This window comes from Schistocerca serialis, chromosome 1 (genome assembly GCF_023864345.2).
Source record: "Schistocerca serialis cubense isolate TAMUIC-IGC-003099 chromosome 1, iqSchSeri2.2, whole genome shotgun sequence".
Lineage (NCBI taxonomy): Eukaryota > Metazoa > Arthropoda > Insecta > Orthoptera > Acrididae > Schistocerca > Schistocerca serialis.
Genome location: NC_064638.1, coordinates 576,213,736 through 576,239,282, shown reverse-complemented (window position 1 = coordinate 576,239,282; position 25,547 = coordinate 576,213,736).

Here is a 25,547-nt window from a genome sequence, read left to right as displayed (position 1 = left end):
ATGACGTTCACCGGGCATTCGCCATACCCATACACTGCCATCGAATTGCCACATTGTGTACCGTGATTTGTCACACCATACAACATTTTTCCACCGTTCAATCGTCCAATGTTTACGCTACATACACCGAGCGAGGCATCGTTTGGTATTTACTGGTGTGATGCGTGACTCATGAGCAGCCGCTCGACCATGAAATCCAAATTTTCTCACCTCCCGCCTAACTGTCATAGTACTTGCGATGGATCCTGATGCAGTTTGGAATTCATGTGTGGTGGTCTGGATAGATGTCTGCCTATTACACATTACGACCCTCTTCAAATGTTGACGGTCTCCGTCAGTCAACAGACGAGGTCGGCCTGTACGCTTTTGTGCTGTACGTGTCCTGTCACGTTTCCACTTCATTATAACACCCTATGGATGTTCAGGAGTCTGGAAATCTCGCGTACAGACGTATGATACAAGTGGCATCCAATCACCTGACCACTTTCGAAGTCTGTGAGTTCTGCAGAGCGCCTCATTCTGCTTTCTCTCGATGTCTAATGATAATGACTACTGAGGACGCTGATAAGGAGTACCTGGCAGTAGGTGGAAGCACAAGGCACATTATACAAAAAATGTATGTTTTTAGGGGGTGTCCGGATACATTTGATCACATAGTGTATGTATGTTCCTCATGTTATCCTAAACCGGCGGACGGTTGTCAGCCAGACTCGATGCACCTATCCCTTACTGTCAAGTAAACATCACTGTAGGGGTAAGAACCACCTACCTATCACAGTTCAGTTCAGGCCATATCACGTCACACGCAATGAGATGCTGCATCATTTAAATTTATTACTTCCGTCTTACTAACTCTCTTCGCAATAAATTTTTCAGACAGTATCCACATATTCGGCTAAATGCACCTACCAAATTGTATCATGGTAGCATACATAGTTCAGCAGAGATAGCGCGCGGCGTAGCCTCGTGATCTGAGCCGCATTGTCACGGTCCGCAAGGCTCCCCCCCGTCGGAGGTTCGACTCCTCCCTGGGAGGGTGTGTGTGTTGTCCTCAGCGTAAGTTAGTTAGATTAAGCGGTGTGACCTCAGCGGTTTGGTCCCATGGGATCTTACCACCAATTTCCGATTTCAGGAGATATGACGTCATAAACACTAAGATGAGTAAAAAACTGCGGCATTGAGCATAAAGTTTCGATTTATTTTTCCTTGGCTACTAACTCTATTCGCAGCATATTTCGCTGGCAGTATCCACATATGTCGCTGAATTTATCTACACAAATACATCATTATACGACACGTAGTTCAAGAGATATGACGTCATAAACACTGAGACATGTGAAAAATTCCGCATCATGCATGAAGTTTCAATGCATTTTTTATTCTGTACTAATAAGACACTGCTACAGTCGAGTCTGAGCTGTGGCGAAATTGAGTTAGAAGTCTGTTCTGTCTGGGGCCACTGGCTCAAGTGTAGTGTCGACTATATCTCTTGCGGCTCCATTGCCGATATCTATGAGGAAGAGTTGGTCTCTGTGGGTTGTGTCCTTAGAAGGCCTTTGGTTGCCAATATATATATATATATGGGGTTCACTGGTCCGAGAGCAAGGCAAGAAGTTTGGGGATTGGTGGTAACTTCGCGACAAGGGGTGATCACGAGGTCCGAGCGGCCGAGCCCACGAGCTGCGCAAGGAGGGCCTGCGCAGAGCGAAGATACCCGAGTACTTCGCCGGGATCAGTGTCGACTACAAGCAGGAGACCGACATCCCTCCGGTTGGTTGCCAACATTCGTGTCGGACGACCGCTCGTGGCCTGGCTGCCCTCTTCTACCTGGGTTTCATCGGCTCCACTCAGTAGCCGCTGCGACGCACCGTGGATCCATGGAACTGCTTGCTGATAAAGAGGAGTAACATTCTGTAATCCTCGTGGTGATTTGTTTCATTGTCTACCTGCCCTCCTTATTATTCTCTGGTTTGTACCGGACCCCCAGAGTTTTACTCGGTCGGCTCTTCGCTCGTAAATATAGGCAGTAGTAGTACTAAGACACTAGTCGTTTGAAAATTTGGGCTTCAAATGGCTCTGAGCACTATGGGACTCAACTTCTGAGGTCATTAGTCCCCAAGAACTTAGAACTAGTTAAACCTAACTAACCTAAGGACATGACAAACATCCATGCCCGAGGCAGGATTCGAACCTGCGACCGTAGCGGTCTTGCGGTTCCAGACTGCAGCGCCTTTAACCACACGGCCACTTCGGCCGGCGTTTGAAAATTTGTCCCGCTATTATATTGCCTTTCCTTTCTGGTTTGTACCCGATCATTAATGTTGTAATTAATCAGCTCTTGGTCGTAAACACAGCCAGAACAATTGCACTAAGGCACAGGTTGCCACTAGACGAAAGAGGAACCTTGTGCTTAGATATAGCTGTTAACCGGTTCAATTCTTTGATTGTAATTGCATTTCTCAGTCGTTAGTTATAATCTGAGCAACTTGTACTAAGCTGTTCCGTTTCTGTGTAGCAAACATTAAATCAGAGAAATTCTGGCGTGTAGCAATTTTTAAATTGTCACGTTAGATGAATAATATTTGCATTAGTAAACCAATTTCTGCAAGTTCAGTGTGTGTAAGTGCAGTGTACAGTACCTTTACTTCGGGCCGGCAGTAGCTATTTCACTTTCTGGACACTTGCTTGGACATTCTGTGTATCCATAGACCGCTAGAGAAGGCACTTTGTACATTTTTGACGAGATGGAACTGATGCTAGCCGTAGCAACATTATGAGCAGAGTATAGGTTACACAGGAGTTTACTAAAACAGAGGAAACGAAGGTAATAGCAAAGAATGTTGTCTGTTTGGAGTGTGCTTCAGTTCCATTTCTGAGCACTCACGTTATCAAGCCCACAACTGCGCACGTTTGAGCGCCTCGTAGTGGTCGTCACACTTTATCGACGCTCTAGATTAACGCTACTTCCCCACTTCAACAAAATACCTGATTTCGTATTTTATGACTGTGAGACCGATAATACGAGTACAAAGATCACTCTAGAAGTTTTGAGACTTCCTGAGTTATTACCGATTGTTTTATTTCCATAACAGGCGGGTGACAGGGCTACACATTGTATTAACCCGCTTCAGTTTAAACTTTCTCGGCCTTCTGGCTCAGCTCTTCATTTGTTTCGGTAAGCGCCTCGCAGCAATGAAGATGAAAGGAGAGCCTTTCCGCGCGATGAATTTTTATTATTTTTGAGCGGGTCTGAATGTAAATTAGTGTTTCAAGCATTTGCAGCAGGATTTTCGCCTTTCTACTCCTTCCAACACAACAGTTTTCCGCTGGTTTCATGAGTTCCGACCCGAGAGGAACTCTATTTTTCTGTACAACCGGTAACAGCATAATCGCACTTACCGTTTAGCAAGCAGTTAGTAATTGTAGTGATGTAATCTAACAGTCAGATTATAAGGACGAGAAATGAATGACGTAAATCGGTGAAGCCTGTGTTGTAGGCCTATCTTTAATATGACGATACATGACCGTGGAAAGATGATTAATCAGTTTTGTGCGTCAGAACCAAATTTGCAACAAAATGACGCTTATAAATCGGCAGCGGGATTCGTTCTCAAGTAATAAAATGGCGATAGTTTCGTTTTCTGGGCAACGGCCTTGCCGCAGTGGTACCATCAATTCCCATCAGATCACCGAATTTAAGCGTTGTCGGGCTTGGCTAATACTTGGGTGGGTGACCGTCCAGTCTGCCAAGCGCTGTTGGCAAGCGGGGTGCACTCAGCCCTTGTGGGGCCAGTTGAGGAGCTACTTGATTGAGAAGCAGCGGCTCTGGTCACAAAAACTGACAATGGCCGGGAGAGCGGTGTGCCGACCACATGCCCCTCCATATCAGTATCAAGAGACGCCTGTGGGCTCGGGATGACGCTGCGGTCGGTCGATACCGTTGGGCCTTCGAGGCTTGTTCGGACGGAGTTGAGTTTTCGTTATGTTTTCTGGAACATGCTGAGAGCAATTAATACTATTACAATGGCGGCCGATCCATTGAATCGTCGTATTAAAACGACCACCAACGAATATTTGCCGAAAAACATGAAAAATTATTAGAGGGAAACAAGATGACATAGCAATAGTAAGTGGGACGGAAGAAGACGTAAAGACACAACTCGAAAACTTAAGTAAGGTAGCCAGAAAGGTGGGACTGAGGATCGCCTATAACAAGACAAAGACATTAAACACCACTGCAGACTGGGAAACATCGGAAGGCACTGTGCAAATGGTGGACAAATTTAAATACCCGGGAGAATTTATAACAGGAAGGAACAGGAGCAAGGAGGGAATAACAGAGAGGATAAAGAAGATGAGGTCATCCTTCTGCATGACGAGAGAGATATACAATAAAAAGAATATATCCACAGAGGCAAAGATAAGCCACTACAAGGCAACAGTGAGGAATGCAGTATTATATGCTGCTGAGATGATGACACTAGGAAGAAATGGGGCAGAACAACTAGAGAAAGAAGAGAGAAAATACTGAGAAAAATACTAGGTCCCAAAAGAGGTGGACAGAGGTGGACGTGAAGACCTAGGGAAGAATTGTACCGGAACATGAGAACAATATCCGGGGAAATCAGACTCAAAAGGGCATGGTTTGCTGGGCATGTAGTTAAGATGAGAATGGACAGAATGACGAAGAGAGTGTGGGAAACAACAGGGAGGACAAGGGGAAAGACAGGAACCAAGTGGGTTGTTGAACTTCGGAAGGACTGGTTAGAATTGGGGATCAAGGTCGAAGGAAAGGAAAATTGGAGGAACAAGTATACACCGACAAATGTGCCGGAGATCAATGACAGAAAAGAATACAGCAAAAGATTAGAATGTCACCAGTGGAGCCGCCAGGAGAAACGGAAACTGAATATCTCGGGAGAAGAGCGAGAGAGAAGAAGAGAAAGAATGAAGAGGTTCTGGCAGAAGAAGAGGAAAATGCAGTCCACGAAGGGGCTACCCGTGGTCCTACAGAGGCCGTAACGCAAGAAGAAGAAGAAGAAGAAGAAGGAAGACAAGGAGAAAATTAAATAATACAACTGAATAAAGTAAATAATAATTTTATTCCAATTCAGCTTATCTAAATTAACATCGTAAGACACAGCCTTTTATTACATCCTCTCACTGGGACGGCTACGACAAGAGAGAGAGTAGAAGATAGTAATGAGACACTAGCACTTTTCACAAAACAAAACACTTCGTAAATAACTCACAGAACATCTCTGAGATCGGGAGGCTGTGTTACCAACTGTGGGATTACACAGCCCGCTTGAATGGTGTTGGCACAATTCTCGACAATGAAACTGACAAGGCCATTAAGCAAATCACTACGTAACGTCTATTCATTCCTCCTTTCCATTGAACACTCAGTATATTTTATCAATACACAAACCAACAGATATAAGGATTTCATGTACATAGGTAGAAATTGTTCGCATAGATGGGAAAATGTTTTCTCTATTTTGCATAATTTTATCACTGATCGATGAAAATGTAGGCCACATGCTCGAGGATGTCTGGTGACCGGAGCCGACAAAGGTTGGCGAGCTGTTCCACTTAGAGGAATGGGATACAGGAGTTTAGTTTCTTGTCCGTACTGTTCCTGTACGTCACACGATCAGGACGTCACTTAGGTAGTCGTCAAATCTTCCACAGAGGCTAGGATCGTGAGACAACTTGTATGACAGAATCAACGATGCTTTTGCACAAATAAAGACGTTTGTGCTGAAATAAAGATTTTAAAATACGAATGGTACACTATTTCCATTTCTAAAACAGCACGTAGATACGTATAACACATTTATATATACATTTTGATTAATCCTAGGACATCCGCTCAGTTTTATTCACACAGTACAAGAGGTGCCCGGATAATATAACATGTTACGAAAATTTACTTTGGACGAAGTTCATGTCTATATTAAGTTTGCACTTGTTGCTCATTTTATGAATTTCATTTGAATTTTCATAACTTCGCTGCGTATCCAATAGTCTGTCTCGACAACCAAGTCTGTATTGCATAGTGAGGATTGTCGTATAAAAAGTCAATATGTCATTTATTTCTCAGTCTTCTCCTTGTCCTGTACAAAAATATTTACATTCGACTTTCAATATTAATGAACAAACGTTCAGGTGAGGTTAAGCAAATGGCTCTACGCACTATGGGTCTTACCATGTGAGGTCATCAGTCCCCTACACTTAGAACTATTTAAACCTAACTAACCTAAGGACATCACAGACACCCATGTCCCGAGGCAGGATTTGAGCCTGCGACCGTAGCAGCCGTGTAGTTCCGGACTGAAGCGCCTAGAACCGCTCGGCCACAACTGCCGGCGAGGTTAAGCCGATTTTGCTTTAAAGTTTTCTACTAAGCGGGTTCGTCACTGTTAACGGTTTGGGCAGCAGGCACTCCCTATACTACGAAGTAGAAAATATGCACACAGCAGAACAAGACACATACGTGCGAAAATATAGGTAAAGTACACCGTAAATAGAGAACAGGTCAAACTAACGAGCATTGCGCCTCAGCATATGTATAGTTTCAAAGTGAAATTTCCATCCATTCCTCATTATTAGCTTCAATGAATCAGTGTCTAATCTAAGCTCAAGGATTTCATTTTTTGAAAGCAGTTGGTAGAATATACTTCATCTACTTTTTAAGATACATATTCCATCAGAAATATTTACATTTAACTGTTGGTGCTCTTCTCTGTTCGTATTAGTTTCAATCAGTACAAGATCATGCTTAAGGGACCATTCTTCTGTATAACAGACCTTAAGCCTTATATATACACCTACTTGTACTAACTGTCGACTAATGGATCAATAGTAACTAAGTAAAAAAATTAGGATTACTACAGAGAACGTTAGTCCTTTCATAAATACACATTCTAGCTTGAGACTCCAATGCTTTTTCTCTCTGTTCTTTGTTAATTTCAACATTTAAGCACACTGTACCTACAATAAGAAGAATGGTAAAATAATTTCTTTACAAATATAGCGTTTCATAGGACCTCTGGACACATAGTAATTTGTTCAGTAAGTAAAACCAGTATTTGCTGCATTCAACAGTACTTATTACAGCAGTATTACTTTAAGTAGTGATCTATTCCTTTGTACTTTTCTTACACGTATTTGATTAATCTAAAATTCATGGCATAAAAGCATAGGTTTCGTTCTTTGTTTACTTCAGTTTTCGCACATGACATTTGTAAAAGATGTTAGTGCACCTAATGCTTTCTCAAATCAGAGAACAAAATCATTACTGTTACACATGCAAATGTCTTTTCAGATCCTGGTGACGATAATGGTCTTTAATTTTAGTAGGTTTAGGAAAGGCCAGAAGATAATTACTTGGATGTGGCATGTTGACTATTCGATAGGGTCCTGTATAGAGTAATTGCCTTTGATATCTCCTTTATGTAAAACAGACGATTTCAGATTAGATTTAAGTAGCTCTGTTTCTCCAGTTAAATATTTCTGAACATTTTTTGATTCTTGCATTATCAGTGGGTGCAACAGATAGGTTCCTTACCTTTTCTTCTAGAGCGGTTTCTTCTTTAGGCAGGCGTGGCAATTGGTTTATCCATTAGTTGGTCTCTTTACGAGTATAAAGTAATCCTGCAGGTGTGCATAGCGTTGTGTAAATGGGTAAATTATTTACAACATTTCCAACTGCTCACTAAATGCTATTCATCGTGTATGTTGTGAACTAGCATAAGTTCTTATAAATCGATCGAATTTTCTGAAAATGCGTTTAACCGTGTTACTTTGAGGATGGTACCGGGATTTCAAAATGTACTTAACACTACTGTCTTGTAGAAAATCTTTCGATTTCTTGCACGTAAAATTCGAAGCATTGTCCGTGAGTAGACTTGGCCACTGTTTCTATGTTTCGATACAGTGTATCGATACGTGGAACTGTTTCAGTGTTTCGGAACGGCTGTGGTTCACTGTTTCGAAACAGTGGTGTTTCATTCCGCCCTTGTCTCGGATATCCGGACCAGATTCGATCTCGAGCCAGACACAGAAACTGTATCGTTGTTTCAAAATAAAGCTGTTTCGGTCCACCTGTGCTTGGAACGGACTGATTGTATCGAAACAGTGATGTTTCATTCCGCCCTGTGTCGGACGAGATCAGGGCTCGGCACAGGTACTGAAACACAACATACCACTTCGTGAAACACTTTCAAGAATGTCGAAATCGTTTTGACAAGCAATAGCATGAAACTTAAGATATCCGAAAATAAAGCTTCGTTTCTAGGTGACTGTCCTATTCCGAAATGGCGTAACATTTGCTTTATAAACATTAACCAAACAATAAAACAACGCATACATTCAAAATAATAAATATGTGAAAATCATTCAGTTAAATTACACTTTTTTTATAACATACATTTCTCCGTTCAAGTATAGTAATCATATTAAGAAACGCAAGTAAGCCTAGAACATTTTGAATAAAAAAAAGGCGTAGAGTGACAGTTATTATACATACACATAAATTTAATGTAGGTATAATTGCAAGCAATCTGTTTGACATATCACTGATAGTGTAATGGTGAACGGGAATGGCTGGAAAGCATGGTGAATTTACAGTTACGGTTCGAAACACCTTGAAAGACAAAAATTTTTCTGTTATATTTTGTTATTTATTCGAATTATTTGTGAGTCTATAGTCACTGTGCCTATTATCCACAATGATTCCCTTTGTGTGCATGGGAATTAGCAGGATGGGTATATTCCCATACTAGCGGAATGTGGGAATCCCAGTACCATATCCGTTGTTTCTGCAGTTCGCTCCCACCTCCAGTTCCGTTCGTGGTGGTTCTTCTGTCTTCAGCTATGGCTGTCCTCAGCCAATTGAAAAGTATGAAAGTCACACGAGACGAAAGCAGCGCATTTGCTGCATGAAATACGAAACTGCTAAGACGCCTAAGTGATAGTTTCATACTTTCTGCGATATGATTAGCACTCTCGCACCTCATTTGTGTTTATATGGACATACCTATACAGTAGACATTCAAGATGATAAAATGTCTAGGTTTATTAGATTACAACACACGAACTGTTTCACTGTTTCGAAACAGCGTATCGAAACATTACATTGTACTGTTTCGAAACAGTTACGTGTTTTAGTTTGCCCATCTCTATCCGTGAGGAATGTGACAGGCTTGCCAACCGTTGGTGTGTAATGTTTGTGAATCGTCCTAACAATAGCAGATGCTGATGTCGATCCTGAAGCGTACAACTTGACATATTTCGAAAAATGGTCAAACAAAGCTACTGAATACTTAACACCATCTCGTCCTGAGGGTACTGGTCCGCTGACATCAAGAGACACAGTTTGTAGTGGCTGTGTTAAGAAATAGTGCTATTCTGTGTAGCGGCGCTTTTTAGTAGCCTTTGCTTCTTGACACAGTAGGCAAGACAGCTGTTCAATATTCACATATTCAGAAGGTAGCAATATAAATTCAGTTTCCTTAAATATTTTGTGGCACTATAATGACCAAAAACGTAATGGGTATACCATACTAAGTTTTCTACACAAGTATCTGGAATGAAAATACGTCAGTTGTCGCCATAAACATTGTGTCTATAGAATAAAACGTTGTTTTGAGATTTGTAATGCTGTAAAATTGTCTCAGGTGGGTTTTTGTGTAAGAAGAGTCTTTATTTATGCCACTTAGGATCTGCATCTTGCAATGTAGCTATGTTGTTACACATACCGAAATGGTATTGTTTGTAATGGGTGTCTTTCATTCACAAAATTCAGTAATTAGGTATTTGTCCTGTTAAATTCGAAAGATCAGTCTGTCGTTGCGGTGGACGAGGCAAAACGTCAGCTACATTGTTCTTACTTTTTACATGCATTGTCTCGAATCTTTATTCCTACAGAAAAGCTGTCTACCTCGCGATCCTAGGATGTAGTAGCTTACAGGTTAATAAAAAGCACCGAGCATGGTGCTCACAAAACACATTAACGTTCTTTCTGTTAACGTAATAACTGAACTTCTTAAACGCACATATTACGGCCAGAGGTCTAACTCAGTAGCCGAATATTTACATTCGCATCTGAAATGTTTCTACCAGCAAAATTAATCACGTTAACTTCAATCTTTCCATCCTTTTTAGGCATTTGAGATAGACATGCACCGATTTCCGAAAAGGATGCGTCCATGGCAACGCAAAAATCTAAGTTCATGACAGGATAACATTAGATTACAGAATCTACTAAAGTCAGTGCCAAACCATGGTCTTGCTTAATAGACTCAGCAGTGCAGGACTTTTAAGTCAATTGTCCAGAAATAAAACGATGGAAAAACGAACAAAGACCATGAAAAGATTTCAAATGTCATTTTTTGCTCTGAGCTGGAAAATTTTTCACTGCACTTATCTTATCAGGATCAGATGTTATTCCTGTAGGAGGTATAATACGACCAAAAAATTGTATTTCCTCTCGACCAAACTTTGATTTCTGCAAGTTAACTGTGACACCAGCCTGTGAAATTTTACATAATGTTTGGTCCAATAATTCAAGGTGTTCTTCCCATGTATCAGTTGCAATCAAGACATAATCAACATACAGTGTTACTTTGTTAAGAAGATCTGGTCTGAGAACTGTATCTAGTGTCATAATGAATACACTAGAACTTACATTGTAAGAGGTCCGAGCAGATGTAATTTTATGTAAGAGGTCCGAGCAGATGTAATTTCGATGTATTGCTCATGCGCTGCCTGCGATACGCAAGGTATAAGAGAATCGCTGACCAGAGAGCCGTGTTGACTCAGTACGAACTGTGTAGCTGTAGCAGTAAGTTGTTGCTAGTCTGCGCTAGTCTGGTCTGGAGTCTGCTCTGGTCTGGAATTGTGTATCGTGTTGGCTGGTCGGTGGCGGTGCAGCGATGCCGGAGCTTGAGTATTATTGTAAAAGGTAAAAAGCAGCCTCGCGCATATCTAGTAATGTTATGTGAACTCCCATGTAAATCCTTTAAAAATGTCCTAATAATAATCTTTGTCATATAAAGCAATTTCCAACAAGCATTCATTTCAATTTAAAGAATTTACTAATTTCTCCAATCCATGATCATTCCGATTGTTGCAAAAGAAATCAGTTGCTTCCTTTCATAAATGACAAATCTATCAGCCAGCATTGCACAGAGCTGTGCCGGAAAAAGTTATTGTAAGGGCAGATAGTTGGTGACTTTATTGAGGTAAGAATTTTTGCTTTTTATTCAGAATGATCTTACAGGGCCATGACGCAGCACTGCTGTCGTCCAAAATTTACCAGGTTACTGAATTTATTTTTTATTATGAGGTTTAGGAATTTTTCTGTTTCGTGCTTATATTAAATGAGAAAAGAATTTTGTTCTGAGGTTATACTAAAATTAGAATCATATTCATTATTATTATTTATTTAATAAAATTTTTTGTGGGGAGGTTACACTTGGCGACAACCGGCCAGGATCGTATTTCTTTGTGAATCTCTGAGAAGTAGTCATATATCTGCTCTTATTTACTTAAATGTAGTTTGCATCTGGCGCAACGCATTTACTAATTTGTCACTCTTTCTTTCACAGATCATCGGCAATTTATTGCTCTTTGTTGTAATTGTGTTTGTTCCATTTCTTGCTTTGTCTTTGTTTAATTTTGTGCTTAATTTTGATTTGTGAAAAATGCCGCGAAAAACTCTTAACAGTACATCGCGATGTGCAATGAGTGAAATAGCCGACTCGAATAATTTGAACGATAATACTTGCGACACTCAGTGTCTTAATGATAGTCCTCCATTTACAGACAATCAGTGCGTACCGATCACTAGTAATGATTTTAATTCTAATGATGAGCAAACAAATTCAACTATGTCCACAGTAAATGTAACAATTGATGACGCGGCACGTTCCGATACAATGAACGTTGCTCAGTTTGACACACCCGGTTTGCAAAATTTGAATTGTGAACAAATAATTGTTTCTAACGAAGGTGAACAATGTGCTCAAAGTACGTCATATTTATTTGATTCCGATTTAGCGACCAACAGTGCTCATCCGATGGGCAAACCTTTTTGTGAATCACAGAATGACCAAATGGTTATACAAAACGTGACACACACAGATACATCATTACACAGCACAGAGAATATAGTAGCTAATTTTGGCATGGATCGAGTTATAGCATTAATGCTACAACTTAATGAAAATCTCAAACAGTTGAATGAAAAACAAGACAGGTCGGTCGAACAAATTAATGAGAACTTTAAACAGATTAATGAACAGATTGCAGCCGTTGCCGTGCAATTTCATGATACTAAAGAACAATTATGTGAGGAAATTAAGGCTTGTGCTAGGAATAATAGTGAAGAAATTAGATCTGTGGCTCAAGAATTAAATAATACACATGCAGCCACAACTAAATTACTTAGAGATGAAATTAGTGCAGTCGCTGAACAATGTTCTGAAAACGCAACACAGTTACGCGACGAGTTTAAATTAATGTCAGCAGAACTTTCACGCACACTGGATGCGAAAGTAGACACGAAATTTGACCAACAGAACAGCCAAATTGACGCACGTTTTCATCACCACCTACAAAACAGTGAAACGCGTTACCGTAAATTTATAAAGGAACAGAATAAAGTAAAGCAACAAGTGATGGAAACAATTACTGCACAGAGACAGGAAGATAAGCGTAAATGGTTTACGAAAGCAAAAACATACGTAGACAACAATATTGCTACAGTATCGGACGAAATTAATACTATAAAACAGTTGAACACCGAATTACATGATGAAATCTCTGATCTTAAAACAAAAACAGACACACACACAGTAGACGTTCAAACAGTGACCGACAGACTTGAACAATTAGAACTAATACTGGATCCCGATGCCATCAAAGCAGACGTTAAGAAATTAAACAAAACCACATGTAAAATACGAGAACAAATTAATGCTTGCGATACTAAAAACGATGATCAGTTAAAAGTACTGACTGCAAAATATGATGAATTGGCCAGTCGTATTGACGTTATCGAAAGTAATAATGACACCAAATCAGACGATACTTCACCAATTTCGTTTAATCAAACACCTGAATTCCAAAATTTACAGCAGACGATCAGTGAGATAGGTTCGTCCAATAATACATTACGTAGAAAATTGTCAACTTTACAGCAAGAAGTGACAGAGATGAAAAATGTTTCAGCCTTTAACACATCACAGCATACGCCACTTTGCCAACATTTGTCAGACTCACACAGCCAGTATAATTTAGGCAATTTACAGAGAATACGTGAGTTAGATTCAGAACAGTCACAGACAAATAGATTCTCATACAATCCTGAACCTGTTCAGACATACAGAGACGATAATTTTGATTACAAGCACTTTCTATCCGTGAGAAAATTTAAGGTATTTAAAAATGACAGAGCACAGGTACACGCTTTGGACTGGATACGACAATTTGTTTTTGAATTTTCACCGGCATTGCCTGTAATGCAGAAACTAAAATTTATTTGCAGCGCGTAAGTGACCTCAGGGGATTCATTACACTTCGATGACTACAGGGCTATTACAAATGATTGAAGCAATTTCATAAATTCACTGTAGCTCCATTCATTGACATATGGTCACGACACACTACAGATACGTAGAAAAACTCATAAAGTTTTGTTCGGCTGAAGCCGCACTTCAGGTTCCTGCCGCCAGAGCGCTCGAGAGCGCAGTGAGACAAAATGGCGACAGGAGCCGAGAAAGCGTATGTCGTGCTTGAAATGCACTCACATCAGTCAGTCATAACAGTGCAACAACACTTCAAGACGAAGTTCAACAAAGATCCACCAACTGCTAACTCCATTCGGCGATGGTATGTGCAGTTTAAAGCTTCTGGATGCCTCTGTAAGGGGAAATCAACGGGTCGGCCTGCAGTGAGCGAAGAAACGGTTGAACGCGTGCGGGCAAGTTTCACGCGTAGCCCGCGAAAGTCGACGAATAAAGCAAGCAGGGAGCTCAACGTACCACAGGATGGTGCTCCACCGCACTTCCATCATGATGTTCGGCATTTCTTAAACAGGAGATTGGAAAACCGATGGATCGGTCATGGTGGAGATCATGATCAGCAATTCATGTCATGGCCTCCACGCTCTCCCGACTTAACCCCATGCAATTTCTTTCTGTGGGGTTATGTGAAAGATTCAGTGTTTAAACCTCCTCTACCAAGAAACGTGCCAGAACTGCGAGGTAGCATCAACGATGCTTTTGAACTCATTGATGGGGACATGCTGCGCCGAGTGTGGGAGGAACTTGATTATCGGCTTGATGTCTGCCGAATCACTAAAGAGGCACATATCGAACATTTGTGAATGCCTAAAAAAACTTATTGAGTTTTTGTATGTGTGTGCAAAGCATTGTGAAAATATCTCAAATAATAAAGTTATTGTAGAGCTGTGAAATCGCTTCAATCATTTGTAATAATCCTGTATGTGCCGTAGCGTGCACAGGGCCCCGAGCCGTAGTAGTGCTATTTCCTCTTTAGTTTTCTGCGCTGCTGTCTTCTCTTCTACTATCCTTTATATCTATCAAAACAACTCTTCATTTATCGATCTATCTAGAATTAAGAATGAGTAAAGAAAACCTGATACGACAAGTTTTACCCGAAAGTGACAGTTTTCATTAGACGGTCCAGGAATGACAATCACCAGCATTTCAATAACAGACAAAATTTTAATCGGCAGTTCCCTCATAATTATCAGCAACAGCAATCACATTTGGCAACAATAGAGGCTTTTCCCCACAACATCAACAAAACCAGCCGGTTAGCATACCTAACCAACAATGTAGTCTGCAAGGTCAACCAAGCTTTAATGTTTCGCCGCCCACACGTATAGCGTCGGCTCCACCAAATAGTAACGCACAGCAGCAAGGAAATCACTACGTACAGAAGACACATCATTTCAACTAGTATCGCAATGCGCCGTATAGCAATGATTATTATGACAGACGTAAAAGTAATGAGCACAGTTTTCAGCGTAACAGTCGGTCTTACCAACAGCAGAATCATCCGCAACAACAGTTTATCATGAATGAACCAGACAGTAGGTATCATCCCGAACCTAATACGTCAGGAAGAAATAACAGAACAGTACAAATAGTTGAAATGCCACAGCATCCTCCCGCAAATAATAGCACGTCGGATAGAATTTGACTAGATACAGTATAGGTTGCATCTTCCAGCAACGCAAGCAATACTTTTGACACAGAGAATTTTGTTCACGAAAATGTTATTACTTTGGACGACATCCGAGACATTCTTATGCAGGAAAAACCAGTTATTCAAAAAACCATTTCACACCCTGTCATTTAAGTAAAGATTGGATCATCCACATTTTCAGCAGTAATCGACTCTGGGTCACCTATGTCAGTTATAAATGAGGAAACTTTCAACGAATGTAATAAAGAGAGTACCTATCCTACATTACCATTAGGCAAAACTAAAGTAAAAGGTGCAGTATCTGGTAAAGGAGTAGATGTAAAATTACAGACACACTTATCATTTTGTATTGCAGATCATACTTTTCACTCAAATTTTTGGATTGTTCCCATATTGACAATAGACGTTATTTTAGGTACGAATTTTCTGGTACAACACGACGCAATTATTGACTTTCAAAATTCCTATTTAATGTTAAAGGATGAAAATGTACAACTGGCTTTAGAATTTCAGCACTCTTTATCTGCAGAAGAACAAACAATTAATCGTACAGAGGTCATTTCCGCATCACGTAACATAGACTGTCATTCCACATTGTTCACAGATACGTACGTACACAACTATAATACTCCAGACGAAGCCGACTATGACGTTGTGCAAATGATTACTGATAAAGTTAAACAGAGCAGTGCAAATACAGACGACGAACGCACGCAACTACGCAAAATTCTTTCACAGCAAGCTCCAGTTTTTGACAACGTCCCTGGTACTATGTCCGGTTTTATGTATGAATTTCAAGTTAAACAGCACGACACGTTTAAAGCCAAATATTATCCCATTCCGCATATTCACAGAGAACAAGTTAAGAAAGAATTGCAAGCTATGCTTGACCAAGGAATTATTGAACCGGCAGTTAGTCCGTACATAAACCCACTCCATATTGTTAAGAAAAAGGATGGTTCACTTCGTCTCGTACTTGATTCGCGTCACATCAACGACATTATTATTAATGAAACAGATCGCCCACAGACACTAGAAGAACTTCTACAGAAATTTCATGGTACTGCTATTTATTCCACATTAGATTTGAAATCGGGATTTTGGCAAATTCAGCTCCATCCGGACTGCAGAAAGTACACGGCTTTTCCCTGTTTTGGTGACTGTTGTCAATTTTGTAAATTACCGTTCGGTTTAACTGTTTCTTCAGCAGCATTTATTCGCGGTTTGAATACTATACTTCCGACAGAATTAAAAGACAGAATCACAACGTATGTAGACGACATTCTTATTGCAGAAGCTAACTGGTGTGAACACAATCTGATTCTTGAACAGCTGTTACGAACTTTTCGTGCACAAGAACTCACAGTTAATCTTAGTAAATCGCACTTTGGCAAAACTTCCATAAAATTTCTTGGACATGTAATTTCAGCAGAAGGCATTGCGCCTGACCCGGAAAAACTTCAAGCCTTACGTGACATTACTGTACCTACGACGAAGAAACAACTACGCAGCTTTTTGGGTTTAATTAACTTTTTTGTGAATTTATTCATTACTCTGCTTTAGACACCCCTAGATTATGTCAATTGACGGGTAAAAACACTATTTGGTCCTGGGATAGCCAAGCACATTCTGAATTTGTCAATCTAAAACAAGCTTTGTTGAATGCACCACTTTTATCACATCCAGATCTTACTAGAAACTTTTCCATTGCCGCCGACAGTTCTAACACCGCTTTAGGCGTACATATTTTTCAGGAAATTGAAGAAGATGGTTGTACAGTAATTAAAAACATCGCCTTTGCGAGTCGCATTCTGTCACCTGCTGAACGCAATTATTCTGTTACAGAACTTGAAACATTATGTGTTGTATGGGCATTTATGAGATTTAGGCATTTTCTTTATGGAAGACACACTACTGTTTACACAGATCATAGAGCTATACAGTTTTTACTTTCCGCAAAATTTACACACGACAGGTTAAGCAGATGGAAACTTTATTTACAGGAATTTAATTTTACAATTGTTCACATTCCCGGTACACAAAATATTGTAGCAGACGCACTATCCCGTTCTCTCAGCAACAATCAGCAAGACATCGCAACCAACTTCTGCAAAGCAAATTTCAGCGTCATGTATATTCAACAAGTTGCGTTTGAAAATTTCATTTCGTCGTCATTACAAGACATAGCACAAGAGCAGAGTAAAGATAACGTATGGAAAGAAATTAAACACCTTTGGCAAGATAGGAATAATGTTACCATCAGAAACCATTACACTGTACGCAATAACATTCTGTTTCGCCGCTCTCACCCTGACAGCAACAATTAGTTACTATGCTTCCTGACGAGCTTGTTAACAAATTAATTTGGTGTACTCATTTAAGTTACGCACATTACGGAGCCAGAAAATGTTTTCTTATACTGAAACAGAACTGTTATTTTGTCAACATGGAGAAACGTATTCGACGAGTTTTGGCGTCATGTAAAATCTGCCAGAAAGCTAAGTCAGACACGACTTCACATATTCCTCCATTACATCCCATTGTACCTGTTAAATTGAGACACATGGCCGCTGTAGACATTTTTGGTCCGATTCCCAGAAATAATAGAGGTTTTTGCTACATATTTGTCGCAGTTGAACTCACTTCGAAATTTGTTACCTTCACTCAGTTACGCAAAGCTACTGCTAAATCTGTTTCGAAAGCATTTATAAAACATTTTCTATTTCATGTAGGACATGTATTGAAAGTAATTTCCGACAATGGATCACAGTTTCGATCTGCTATATGGACACATATGTTACGAACAAGAAACATTTCTCCGATTTATATATCCAAGTATCACGCTTCTTCGAACCCTTGTGAACGACTAATGAAAGAAATTGGTAAACTGTGTAGAATATACTGCCATAAAAAACATATTGATTGGGACACACACATACTCTCGCCGGCCGAATTGGCCGCGCGGTTCTGGCGCTGCAGTCTTGAACCGCGAGACCGCTACGGTCGCAGGTTCGAATCCTGCCTCGGGCATGGATGTGTGTGATGTCCTTAGGTTAGTTAGGTTTAACTAGTTCTAAGTTCTAGGGGACTAATGACCTCAGCAGTTGAGTCCCATAGTGCTCAGAGCCATACTCTCATTCCAGGGTGTAATTAATTCCATACCAAATGAATCTACTATGCTATCTCCGACTGTTATACTGAAAAATGTTGAACCACCTAACAAAATTAAAGAATTAGTATCCTTTCCTACATCTCGTCGACTACGACACCATGAAATAATTGACATTGCGCTGAACAACATCAAACGTGCCGCAGAGCGCCGGAGAAGACAGCAAAATCAGCCGTGACTTTCACATTGGGCAGAAGATATTAGTACGTGCACACTATTTATCCAACAGAGGAAAGAATAGATGCAGTAAATTTGAGCTTCTATACGCAGGTCCATATCGAATCCGCAGCATTCCTCACCCCAATGTAGTACACGTCGAAACTTTGAGAACCAGAAAAAGCAAAGGCAATCACCGTGTCCCCAATATTAAACCCTTCATTGAATGAACATACTTTATGATTTATCACACTGTAATGCCATTTCCTGATTTTTATATGACCACTTATGCAGTTATATTTATATGAACACTTACTGATGATTATCGTATTTTTTCTTGGCAAGTGCTCGGAAAGGTAAGGTTAGCAGGTCGCTTTTCTTGTCGTTATGTATCAGACCGTGCACATTTTCCATCTTTCATGTATGTATGATTGTTTTTCTGTTTTGTTTGTATGCACTACGAAATCTTTAAGATGTAACAAACACCAATTGACTTTGACATTTTGCCTTATGATATCTCAACATCGTGACTATTTTACATTTTTTTTGCTACTACATTATGACACTCTGTGTACATTTTTTTTCTTTTTGCACCTGAACACTCTCTATGTTTTTGACATAATACGTTTTCTGTCATGCTATGCTGTATGCTTAATTATATCACTAGAAACCATTTAATGGGTATATGATTTAAATGCAAGATATTAATCCTTATTCATCATTTTCAGAAAGCAATAACGTCTAAAAGAAATAAATTAAACAAACTACAGTGGATTACTATGAAATGGGAATTTCACCATCGGAATGAACGAAAGAAGATGCAATACCATGTCGTGAAGAGTAAATGGATCAGAATTAACAAGCATTAACAAGAATATACTATACACATCGTATGATAGCAGTCTTAACTAATTATTTTTCTTTCAGAATAAGAGGCATTTGATGCAGGCTGTCAGACAGAACTACACATCTTAGTTTTAGTGATGAAATATGCTAGAAATAAGAAACTCTATACTATGAATAGTTGTATGAAGTAAATGGTGATATGAATAATGAAGTGTCCTTTTTGCAGATGATAATGAATGGTGATGAATAGTTATATGAAGAATATGCTAATATGAATAATGAAGTTTTTCTTTGCAGGTGATGATAGTAATGAAGTTATGGTAATATGAATAATGAAGTTTTTCCTTGCAGATGAGAATAATGATGAAGTTTATATATTTACTATTAGTTAAGAGATGCTATGTAGTTATTTAAGTATTTGTTGCAGTTCGTTTTGACAGTATGTCTTATGTAGCATGGTATAATGACTGAATGTTTTGGAAAGGACAGCTAGAGTACATACATATTGAGTACAGGTTTCATTACCTGTAATTCGAAGTTCACTACTTTTCAGCATAATATGCGTTTCTTCTTTCAGCTTAATAATCCATTTTGCATATTTCCAGGAGAAGCTATTCATGAAATTAATGTGCTATAAGCAGTTAGTCATTAAACCTGTTCTAGTACTTGCATTTTTTTTACCCATTTGTGTGTGTCATTCATGAATGTGATCACATATACTCTACTTGTTTCATAACCTTGCTACAGCTGACTCATGACAAATGACGTTACTAATCCTTATTTGCAGCAATAAGTCAAAAGCAAATATTTTCATGCCCCAGCAATTAATTATCGATCCTAACGCAATGCATTGCTAGCACAAAAAATGTATTACCAGTCCCAAATAATGCTACCAGTTTAAGAGAGTTCTGAGTTATACTGAATGATGTTTTCTAATCACAGACCTTGAGTAATAGTTACAGTGTGTTACATTTTTAAATATGTCCTATGTCACTTGAATGATGAGTTCTGAGTAATACTGAATGATGTTTTGTAACAATGTATAAATGCTATGCCAATAATTTCTATAAATAATATTTTTGTTATACTCTATAAATGCTATGCCAATAATTAACTCTCATTTTGAATGATGACTTCTGAATGATACTGAATAATGTTTTATAAAAGTATATGAATACTTTATAACTGGCCAATGAGTGCCAATAATTATTTTAAATATGTTGTATGTCACTTGAAACATGAAACATGTTTTGTAATATTCAATACTTGCTACATGTTTAGTAACTGGCCAATGGATGCCACTGTTTCTTATATTTTAAATTTGTCTTATGTCACTTACATGCTATTATATATGAATACCAGTAGCTTGATGCTACACTCATTAGCTCCTGTTTTGAATGATGAGTTCTGATGGTTTGTAACTGGCCAATGAGTGCCAATGATTACTATAACTAGATGAATAATGTTAATGTTGTGCCATTAATTAACTACTGTTTTGAATGATGACTTCTGATGGTTTGTAACTGGCCAATGAGTGCCAATAATTACCACAATCAGATGAGTTATGAATAGTGTTTTGTAATATTCAATACTTGCTACATGTTTAGTAACTGGCCAATGAATGCCAATGATTAGTATAACTAGATGAATTATGTAACTGGTATGCCTATAATTAACTCTTGTTTTGAATGATCACTTTTGAATAATGCATAAAAATGGTTTGTAACTGACCAATGAGTGCCAATGTTCACTGTAATCAGATGACTTAAGAATATTATTCTGTAATACTTCATACATAGTACAGAAATGTTTAGTGACTAGGCAATGAGTGCCACCAATTACTCAAATTGGTTGATGACTAGTGTAATTCTCAATGATGACTAGCATAAGACTTAATGTCCTACACCTTCTGACCTAATTACCAGAAATTACTGCAATATCCGTTTGTTCTGTCCATCCTTATGATCATGGAGCACCATATTTGGTTTTTGCACTAATTCTATGTTGGTGAAAGAGTGTGGTGTTGACACATCATGCTGTCCACCACCTTGAACAATGGAGATATTATTATGGTCCCACTGTTTGGTGTACCTAATGTACTACCAAAATGATAACATTGAATATTAATACGACATTTCAGTGTCTTGGCTACAATGACTAATACTTCAGGGAAGAGAACTTCAGATTGTCTCACTTGGTGCTGTGTTTCTGTAGAAAGATATGGACTTTCAGTGCAGCTGTGTGCAACCTACTGTGCTACAACCATGATGCAATCCTTCCCTTTCCTATCCTAGTTCTTGTAAAATGGTAAAAAAATACTACAGTGCGTATGCACTTTATGTCATTTGTTAATATGTTTTGTACTCATTGCATATACATTTTGTCATTGCTAGATATGTTCTGTACTACAGTGCGTATGCACTTTATGTCATTTGTTAATATGTTTTGTACTCATTGCGTATACATTTTGTAATTTCTTGATATGTTCTGTACTCAGTGCATGTGCACTCTATTTCATTTCATGTTCTGCACTTATATATATATGTATATACTCTGTGACTGTAAACTTAGTTAATTAAGAAAAATTTGTTGCTCATGGCAGTCCAATTGACTCGCCATTGCTGCCAAATTTTTGCCCCCCCCCCCCCCCCCCAGTGGAGGGTTATGTAAGAGGTCCGAGCAGATGTAATTTTATGTAAGAGGTCCGAGCAGATGTAATTTCGATGTATTGCTCATGCGCTGCCTGCGATATGCAAGGTATAACAGAATCGCTGACCAGAGAGCAGTGTTGACTCAGTCCGAACTGCGTAGCTGTAGCAGTAAGTTGTTGCTAGTCTGCGCTAGTCTGGTCTGGCGTCTGCTCTGGTCTGGTATTGTGTATCGTGTTGGCTGGTCGGTCGCGGTGCAGCGATGCCGGAGCCTGAGTATTATTGTACACTCCTGGAAATTGAAATAAGAACACCGTGAATTCATTGTCCCAGGAAGGGGAAACTTTATTGACACATTCCTGGGGCCAGATACATCACACGATCACACTGACAGAACCACAGGCACATAGACACAGGCAACAGAGCATGCACAATGTCGGCACTAGTACAGTGTATATCCACCTTTCGCAGCAATGCAGGCTGCTATTCTCCCATGGAGACGATCGTAGAGATGCTGGATGTAGTCCTGTGGAACGGCTTGCCATGCCATTTCCACCTGGCGCCTCAGTTGGACCAGCGTTCCTGCTGGACGTGCTGACCGCGTGAGACGACGCTTCATCCAGTCCCAAACATGCTCAATGGGGGACAGATCCGGAGATCTTGCTGGCCAGGGTAGTTGACTTACACCTTCTAGAGCACGTTGGGTGGCACGGGATACATGCGGACGTGCATTGTCCTGTTGGAACAGCAAGTTCCATTGCCAGTCTAGGAATGGTAGAACGATGGGTTCGATGACGGTTTGGATGTACCGTGCACTATTCAGTGTCCCCTCGACGATCACCAGTGGTGTACGGCCAGTGTAAGAGATCGCTTCCCACACCATGATGCCGGGTGTTGGCCCTGTGTGCCTCGGTCGTATGCAGTCCTGATTGTGGCGCTCACCTGCACGGCGCCAAACACGCATACGACCATCATTGGCACCAAGGCAGAAGCGACTCTCATCGCTGAAGACGACACGTCTCCATTCGTCCCTCCATTCACGCCTGTCGCGACACCACTGGAGGCGGGCTGCACGATGTTGGGGCGTGAGCGGAAGACGGCCTAACGGTGTGCGGGACCGTAGCCCAGCTTCATGGAGACGGTTGCGAATGGTCCTCGCCGATACCCCAGGAGCAACAGTGTCCCTAATTTGCTGGGAAGTGGCGGTGCGGTCCCCTACGGCACTGCGTAGGATCCTACGGTCTTGGCGTGCATCCGTGCGTCGCTGCGGTCCGGTCCCAGGTCGACGGGCACATGCACCTTCCGCCGACCACTGGCGACAACATCGATGTACTGTGGAGACCTCACGCCCCACGTGTTGAGCAATTCGGCGGTACGTCCACCCGGCCTCCCGCATGCCCACTATACGCCCTCGCTCAAAGTCCGTCAACTGCACATACGGTTCACGTCCACGCTGTCGCGGCATGCTACCAGTGTTAAAGACTGCGATGGAGCTCCGTATGCCACGGCAAACTGGCTGACACTGACGGCGGCGGTGCACAAATGCTGCGCAGCTAGCGCCATTCGACGGCCAACACCGCGGTTCCTGGTGTGTCCGCTGTGCCGTGCGTGTGATCATTGCTTGTACAGCCCTCTCGCAGTGTCCGGAGCAAGTATGGTGGGTCTGACACACCGGTGTCAATGTGTTCTTTTTTCCATTTCCAGGAGTGTATAAGGTAAAAAGCAGCCTCGCGCATATCTAGTAATGTTATGTGAACTCCCATGTAAATCCTTTAAAAATGTCCTAATAATAATCTTTGTCATATAAAGTAATTTCCAACAAGCATTCATTTCAGTTTAAAGAATTTACTAATTTCTCCAATCCATGATAATTCTGATTGTTGCAAAAGAAATCAGTTGCTTCCTTTCATAAATGACAAATCTATCAGCCAGCATTGCACAGAGCTGTGCCGGAAAAAATTATTGTAAGAGCAGATAGTTGGTGACTTTATTGAGGTAAAAATTTTTGCTTTTTATTCAGAATGATCTTACAGGGCCATGACGCAGCACTGCTGTCGTCCAAAATTTACCAGGTTACTGAATTTATTTTTTATTACGAGGTTTAGGAATTTTTCTGTTTCGTGCTTACATTAAATGAGAAAAGAATTTTGTTCTGAGGTTATACTAAAATTAGAATCATATTCTTTATTATTATTTATTTAATAAAATTTTTGTGGGGAGGTTACAACATTAAGTCGAAAAGATAAAACACGTACCTGATAACTTCCACCAGCATGAGCAAAAGCTGTGTATTTCCTAAACTCATTTGACAATAAGACCTGCCAATAGGGACACCGGAGATCCAGGCTAGTCAAATAGCATACTGCATGAAACTTTTGTAATTGCTTTTCTAGATTTTCTGGTTGCGTGCGGCCCGGAATTATTATTTTATTAATAACATGTGCATCCAGAACAAAGTATACTTGGCCATTAGGTTCATTTACTGCTAGTAATGATGAATGTGACAGTTCAGCTACTTTCCACTGAGGCATTCGTCTTATTTCTCTATCAACAGCCTCCCATTTCGTCCATCTCCCTGCTACACGGGGCGATACCGGTTACTATTAAACGTTCTTCTGTTACTATTACCCGATTTCCGTGCACGTGCATCTGTGCAACGCACAACATAGCAGGATGACGCAGAAGGTGACGTCTCAGGAGCGGCACAGTACTAGTTGGAACGGCCGTGTTACGATCCTTGCTGCGCGGCTGACTTGAATGCAGGGCGTTATTGTGGTCAGTAGTGTTAGGGTTATTGACCTTCACGTCCTCGAGAATGTCATCAGACTCTAGAGCAGACATAAAATGTTCTAGATCCTCTTCTGGTACGTGCACAAGTTTCTCGCAAATATCGAAGGGCAACTTCGCCTTCAGAATTCTTTGTGAGAAATGGGCTCGTCCCAATAACGAGTTTTGTTTAAATATTTCTAAAAGTAGCAGGGAGACTACCCCGCTTAGTATGGAAAAGCTCTGTCGAAAACCTGTTTCTGCAATCTCTCTTGATAGCCTCTTGACCGATACTTAGATAGAAATGCTCTTTGAAACTGCTTATGTCTTTGCGGCCCACGGGGCTTCATCACCTTGTATGTACCCTGCAATGAAACGGGTCTTTTGCTGCTCAGTCTAAGACTGTGGTAACACACCTATGACCGCGTGGAGTGTCCGCCCGGTTTGAGGCGCCATATAAGGGACTGCGCTGCCCCTCGGGCATGGGTGTGTGTGTTGTTCTTACAAGGGAACCTTCCCATCGCACCCCCCTCAGATTTAGTTATAAATTGACGCAGTGGATAGGCCTTGAAAAACTGAACACAGATCAATCGAGAAAACAGGAAGAACTTGTGTGGAACTATGAAAAAATGAACAAAATATACAAACTGAGTAGTCCATGTGTAACATATGCAACATCAAGGACAATGTGTATAGAGGAGCGCCGTGGTCCCGTGGTT